The following is a 7500-nucleotide window of genomic DNA, read 5'->3' on the forward strand; positions in this document are numbered from 1 at the left end:
ACGCTCGGCCCTGGTGCGGTCGGTTGCCTCGAGCACCATCGGCACACGCTGGGCCCTGGTGCGGCAGGTTGCCTCGACCATCATCGGCAGCCTCGACCACCATCGGCACACGCTGGGCCCTGGTGCGGGCGGTTGCCTCGACCACCATCGGCACACGCTGGGCCCTGGTGCGGTCGGTTGCCTCGAGCACCATCGGCACACGCTGGGCCCTGGTGCGGCAGGTTGCCTCGAGCACCATCGGCACACGCTGGGCCCTGGTGCGGGCGGTTGCCTCGACCACCATCGGCACACGCTGGGCCCTGGTGCGGGCGGTTGCCTCGACCACCATCGGCACACGCTGGGCCCTGGTGCGGGCGCTTGCCTCGAGCACCATCCGCACACGCTGGGCCCTGGTGCGGCAGGTTGCCTCGAGCACCATCGGCACACGCTGGGCCCTGGTGCGGCAGGTTGCCTCGAGCACCATCGGCACACGCTGGGCCCTGGTGCGGGAGCTTGCCTCGAGCGCCATCGGCACACGCTGGGCCCTGGTGCGGCAGGTTGCCTCGAGCACCATCGGCACACGCTGGGCCCTGGTGCGGTCGGTTGCCTCGAGCACCATCGGCACACGCTGGGCGCTGGTGCGGGCGCTTGCCTCGACCAGCATCGGCACACGCTGGGCCCTGGTGCGGCAGGTTGCCTCGATCACCATCGGCACACGCTGGGCCCTGGTGCGACAGGTTGCCTCGAGCACCATCGGCACACTATCGGCCCTGGTGCGGGCGGTTGCCTCGACCACCGTCGGCACACGCTGGGCCCTGGTGCGGGCGCTTGCCTCGAGCACCATCGGCACACGCTGGGCCCTGGTGCGGGCGGTTGCCTCGAGCACCATCGGCACACGCTGGGCCCTGGTGGGTTTAGGCACATCTTCAAATTTCTGCCGTGCCAATGCCATTTTTATGGCTTGTAAATTCATACAATGGTCCCCTAAGCCTTCACGTGAAGTTTCGTTGGAAGATGACTCGTTTTCTATTTTTCATGATTTTCGAAACTTTTTGCGGTTCGGGATTTTTTAAAATTTTTTTATAAGGATTTTTGGCCCCAAATTTTGTAGGCATGATCCTTCTATTTTTGTTGGCATGCACAAAAAAATTCAGCTAAAAACTCGAAGTAGAGAAGATTTTGTGACCGTTTGAAAAAAGTGTCCCCATTTCAGACACTTTAACGGCTACTGGTAGCAAACCTGTAAAATCTCAAATGCTCTTTAAGGGGGTGTGAATTCTCAGAGGTTTGATGAGGGATAGGGGGCCAACACAAGGCCAAGTACCAGCACCCATCGCACATCATGTGCGCACACCCCCCCGGCCCCCCTCCCAATCGCCGGAACCCCAATGCCGCCGGTCAGGTTCTCCGGCGGTACTCCGGCGATGCTCCGGCGATGCTCCGGCGATGCTGTCCCGAGTGAAAAAAATGCGGCACCAGCACATGCTGGAGCCAAGCATGGGCACCGTGGCTCAAAATCGAACTTCGGCCAAGGCCTCGACCATCAATGGCACATGATGACGCATGGTGATGGCACATGCATCGACCATCATCGGCATAGGCTGCCCTTCGGTACGGGCACTTGCCTCGACCGCCATCGGCACAAGCTGGGCCCTGGTGTGGGTTGTTGCCTCGATCACAATCGGCACATGCTGAGCCTTGGTGCGGGCGGTTGCCTCGAGCACCATCGGCAGACCCTGGGCCCTGGTGCGGCCGGTTGCCCCGATAACCATCGACACACGCTGGGCCCTGGGGCGGGCGCTTGCCCCCAGCACCATCGGCACACGCTGGGCCCTGGTGCGGGTGTCACGCCCTGGGCAGGCGCGCCAGGCACATCAGCCAGACCAGCAGGCGAGCCAGCAGCTAAGGCCCGCAGACCAGGCGTGCTGGCGGGTATCAGTGCGCAAAGCCTATCAAACGAGCTCCAAACGCCCGCCCATCTTGCAGGCCAACTCATGAGACCAAGGCCTGGCATTTGGGCTGCCCGCACCACATCCAGAAGGGCCCGAGGTGCTGGATACGCAAGGGAAGCTTCTGGAACCAGGCAGGATCAGCATCAGCATCCTGGCAGATTTGGTTGACCCTGAAAATCAGGAACCAGCATCTTGATTAAATGTAATCCCATGATTGTAGCCTTTATTTTAGGGATTTGCCATTAAGTTGTAGCTGGAGCCTCAACTATAAATAGAGGGCTGCTCCACCCTCATTTGTACACCATCAAACACTTCTGTTTCAGTGAATACAAGAGCATTTCCAGAATTCTGTTTTTCTGTCCTGTTTCTCTTTAACTTGCGTAATCAGCCCTTCCCTTTGTTCTAGTGCCCGCACGCTTGTGTTTTAGGCTGACTTAGGCATCAAGGACGAGATTCCAAGCCTAAGGCCGCACGGATTCTGAGTCTAAGGTCGGAGCCCGTGACAGTTGGTATCAGAGCAAGTTCGATTCTGCGTGTTTGTGTTGTGCAGGTTAGATCGTGATTGAGGAGATGGCATCCCAAAGCGACGTTGCTAGCCAACAACCAGAGGCCCAGGAGCATGGGCGAGGAAGAGGCAAGAAAGCTGGTTCTAGAGATATCTGGTCTACCATGGACGGTAGGCTGGCCAAGGTGGAGGTGACCATAGGCGACATGGGGGAGAAGCTGGAGGAAGTAGAAACTCACATTGCATCGCTAGACTCCATGGGGGAGGAGATCCAAAGTGAGCTAGCAGCTGCTCTCAACAATGGCCTGGATGAGATCACCCGAAAGAATGAATCCTTGGAGGCGGAAGTTCTGACTTTGCGAGATGGCATGGAGGCCATGCGCAATGGCATGGAGGCCATGCGCCAGCGGATGGAGGAGCTTACCAGTGAGCTCGTTACTTGCAAGACTGCCATTGGGAATGGCATGTTTGCTGGAGTGTCCAGATCCAGATTGGATGTCCCCAAGCCCAAGGAGTTTAAGGGGACTAGGGCGGCCAAGGAAGTAGACAATTACCTTTGGGGTATGGAGCAGTACTTCCAGGCCATGGGCATGCAAGACGAGGCGATAAAGGTAAGCACCGCTGCTATGTATCTCACTGATGTAGCCTTATTGTGGTGGAGGCGCAGGTGTGATGATGTCAGGCGTGGGAACGCCAAGATTGGAACCTGGGCAGAGTTCCAAAAAGAGTTCAGAGAACAATTTTACCCGGAGTATGCCGATGATGAGGCACGGGCAAAGTTGCGCAGGTTGAGCCAGCAAGGGAACATAAGAGAGTATGTTCAAAAATTCTCTGAACTGATGCTACAGATCTCGGATCTAGGCGAGAAGGACGCATTCTTTGCTTTCATGGATGGGCTGAAGCCGTGGGTGAAGCATGAGCTACAAAGGAGGGGAGTTCATGACTTGGCTAAAGCCATGACCACTGCCGAGGCGTTGATAGAGTTCAAGCCTCTGAACAAGTTCGAGTCTACCAAGCCCAAGGGTAAGGGCAGGGACGATAGGGACCGGAAGAAGCAGTCCAATGGGAAGGACCGTGACCGGGAGTCCAAGGATGGAGACCGAGACCGTTCAACCAAGGATGGCGAGAGGAAGCCATCAGCAGGCAAGTGGAAAGCAAAGGGGGACCGAGAACCACTAGCATGCTACCTATGTGGAGGGAGCCACATAGCGCGCAATTGCCCGCAGAAGGGCAAGCTGGCTGCTGTAGACAGGGAGTCTGACGAGGAGCCAGAGTCAGGGGCAGCAAAGCTTGGGTCGTTGGTGCTCAATGCTGTCCAGAGTAAGGGGAGCCGCAAGCCAAAGGGCTTGATGTTTGCGGATCTGATGGTTGCGGGTCAGAAGGTGAGCGCACTGGTGGACACAGGTGCCTCACATCTTTTTATTTCAGGTGATGGAGCCCGGAAGCTCGGACTAAAGGTGCAGAAAGGGACTGGTACCATTAAGACGGTGAACTCCAAGGAAGTTCCAGCCATTGGAGTAGCACGGGGAGTGGAGTTGCAGCTTGGAGATTGGAAAGGCAAGGAGACCATTGAGGTAATACCCCTTGACGACTATGAGTTTGTGATTGGGTTGGATTTCCTTGTTCGGATTAACGCCCTCCTTGTGCCTTTTGCCGATTGTGTTTGCATCTTGGATGCACGGTGCCAATGCCTAGTACCATTGAGGAGAGGGTCTGGAGTTGGGTCACGGGTGGTGTCAGCCATCCAATTTGCCAAGGCGGTAAGTAGACAAGAAGACACCTTCTTGGCAGCCCTGAAATATGATGAGCCAAGGGAGAAGGAGACCGAGTCACCCTTGGAGGTGCTAAAGGTGCTGAAGACCTTTAGTGATGTGATGCCCGCAAAGCTGCCTAGCAAGCTACCACCTAAGAGAGAGGTGGACCACAAGATCGAGCTGGTGTCCGAGGCCAAGCCACCAGCCAGAGCCCCTTACCGAATGTCTCCACCAGAGTTGGAGGAGTTGAGGAAGCAGCTCAAGGAGTTAGTTGATGCTGGCTTCATCAGGCCATCGAAAGCACCCTATGGTGCACCGGTTCTATTCCAGCGCAAGCATGATGGGTCGTTGCGGCTGTGCATAGACTACCGGGCTTTGAACAAGCTGACCATCAAGAACAAGTACCCCATCCCACTCATTGCGGACTTGTTCGATCAACTTGGGAGCGCAAGGTGGTTCACCAAGCTGGATTTGAGGTCAGGCTATTATCAAGTCAGGATCGCGGAGGGAGATGAGCAAAAGACAGCATGTGTCACTCGGTATGGTTCGTATGAGTTCTTGGTGATGCCTTTCGGACTCACGAATGCCCCAGCAACATTCTGCACCCTTATGAACAAGGTACTTCAGTCATTCCTTGATCGGTTTGTTGTGGTTTATTTGGATGACATTGTGATCTACAGCCAGACTTTGGGAGAGCATGTAGACCACTTGAGACAGGTGTTCGAGGTGTTGCGGGCGCACAAGCTGTTTGTCAAGAGGGAGAAGTGCTCATTCGCCCAGCAGGAGATCCCATTCCTTGGCCACATAGTGGGAGGTGGCAGGATACGCATGGATGAAGGCAAGATAGACGCCATCCTGGAGTGGCAACCGCCAGCCAAGGTCACTGAGTTGAGATCGTTCCTTGGGCTGGTTAACTACTACAGGCGCTTCATCAAGGGTCACTCAGCAATAGCCACGCCATTGACTGACTTGCTCAAGAAAGGGAGAGCATGGGAGTGGAGCGCAGGGTGCCAGGAAGCCTTTGACAGGTTGAAGCGGGCTGTGACCGAGGAGCCAGTCTTGGCCTTGCCAGACCATGCCAAACCGTATGAGGTGCATACGGATGCATCAGACTTTGCCATAGGGGGCGTGTTGATGCAAGAGGGACGTCCAGTCGCGTTTGAGAGCAGGAAGCTGAACGAGACTGAACGCAAGTACACGGTCCAAGAGAAGGAGATGACTGCAGTGGTGCACTGCTTGCGCACTTGGCGCCATTACCTGTTGGGGTCGAGGTTCGTGGTGAGGACGGACAATGTGGCAACCAGCTACTTCCAGACGCAGAAGAAGCTGTCCCCCAAGCAGGCGAGATGGCAAGATTTTCTTGCAGAATTTGATTTCCAGATGGAGTACAAGCCAGGACGGGCGAACCTAGTGGCAGACGCCCTGAGCAGAAAGGCTAACCTTGCTGCCATTAGCCAACCAGAGGGGTCACTGGTGCCGCGCATCAAGGAGGGACTTGCGCATGATCCTACAGCCAAGGCTTTGATGGAGTACGCCCAGCAAGGTAAGACTAGGCGGTTTTGGTTGCAGGATGGGTTGCTGTACACCAGGGGCAGTAGACTGTTTGTGCCGCAGCACGGGAAGCTCCGCAAGGAAGTTTTGCAAGAGTGTCATGATTCAAGGTGGGCTGGACACCCAGGAGTGAGCCGCACCTTGGCGCTGATCGAGGACCGGTACTACTGGCCGCACATGAGGGACGATGTGGAGGCCTATGTGAAGACTTGTCTTGTGTGCCAACAGGACAAGGTGGAGCTCAAGAAACCAGGGGGTCTCTTGGAGCCATTGCCAGTGCCAGAGCGACCATGGGAAAGTGTTTCTCTGGACTTTATAGTCGGTCTACCCAAGACAGAGGGGTTTGGAAGCATCATGGTAGTGGTGGACAGGTTTTCCAAATATGGAATCTTCATTCCAGCAACCAAGGAGTGCCCAGCCGAGGAGGCAGCTCGATTGTTCCTGAAGAACATGGTGAAGTACTGGGGAGTGCCGAGGACCATTGTTAGTGATCGGGACGGGCGTTTCACGGGCAGGTTCTGGACTGAGTTGTTCAAGCTGTTGGGGTCAGACTTGAACTTTTCCACCAGCATGCATCCGCAGACCGATGGGCAGACAGAACGTGTGAATGGACTACTGGAGGTCTACCTCAGGCACTATGTGAGTGCCACACAAAGGGACTGGCCAAAGCTACTGGATATTGCGCAGTTTTCCTACAACTTGCAAAGGAGCGAGGCAACGAACCAGAGCCCATTTGAGGTTGTGACAGGGCAACAACCACTAACACCCGGTTCGATTGCTGCAGGTTATACAGGACCGAATCCAGCAGCATACAAGTTTGCCAAGGCATGGCAGGAGCAAGCTGACTTGGCCAGAGTTTGTCTACACAAGGCGGCCAAGAGGTCGAAGAAGTGGGCAGACCAGAAGAGGCGGGATGTGCAGTTCCAGGTTGGAGACTTGGTGTTGGTGAAGCTGCATCCCATTGTGCGCCACAGGGGGCTGCACAAAGGCCTAGTCCGGAGGTATGAGGGACCTTTCCGAGTAGTCAAGAGAGTAGGCAAGGTTGCCTACAAGCTGGATATGCCACCCAAGCCGAGGGTACACCCGGTGTTCCATGTGAGCATGCTCAAGCCGTTCCATGAGGATGAGGGAGATCCAGGACGGGCAGAGTCAAAGCGTGCACCGTTGGGAGCAAGGGCCTCATATGAAAAGGAGGTCCACAGCATTATGGCTGACCGGGAAGTGAGACGGAAGAACTATCAACCAAGACATGAGTACTTGGTGCGCTGGAAGGGACTTCCAGACAGTGAGGCGAGCTGGGAACCAGCAGAGGACTTATGGCAGTTCGGGGACCAGATCAGGCAGTACCATGCAGAAGACGCAACGAGGGCGTTGCGCAATCAGGTGGGGGAGAATGTCACGCCCTGGGCAGGCGCGCCAGGCACATCAGCCAGACCAGCAGGCGAGCCAGCAGCTAAGGCCCGCAGACCAGGCGTGCTGGCGGGTATCAGTGCGCAAAGCCTATCAAACGAGCTCCAAACGCCCGCCCATCTTGCAGGCCAACTCATGAGACCAAGGCCTGGCATTTGGGCTGCCCGCACCACATCCAGAAGGGCCCGAGGTGCTGGATACGCAAGGGAAGCTTCTGGAACCAGGCAGGATCAGCATCAGCATCCTGGCAGATTTGGTTGACCCTGAAAATCAGGAACCAGCATCTTGATTAAATGTAATCCCATGATTGTAGCCTTTATTTTAGGGATTTGCCATTAAGTTGTAGCTG

The sequence above is a fragment of the Durio zibethinus genome, unplaced genomic scaffold (assembly GCF_047325235.1).
Source record: "Durio zibethinus cultivar Kanyao isolate XHJ-2024 unplaced genomic scaffold, ASM4732523v1 HiC_scaffold_394, whole genome shotgun sequence".
Lineage (NCBI taxonomy): Eukaryota > Viridiplantae > Streptophyta > Magnoliopsida > Malvales > Malvaceae > Durio > Durio zibethinus.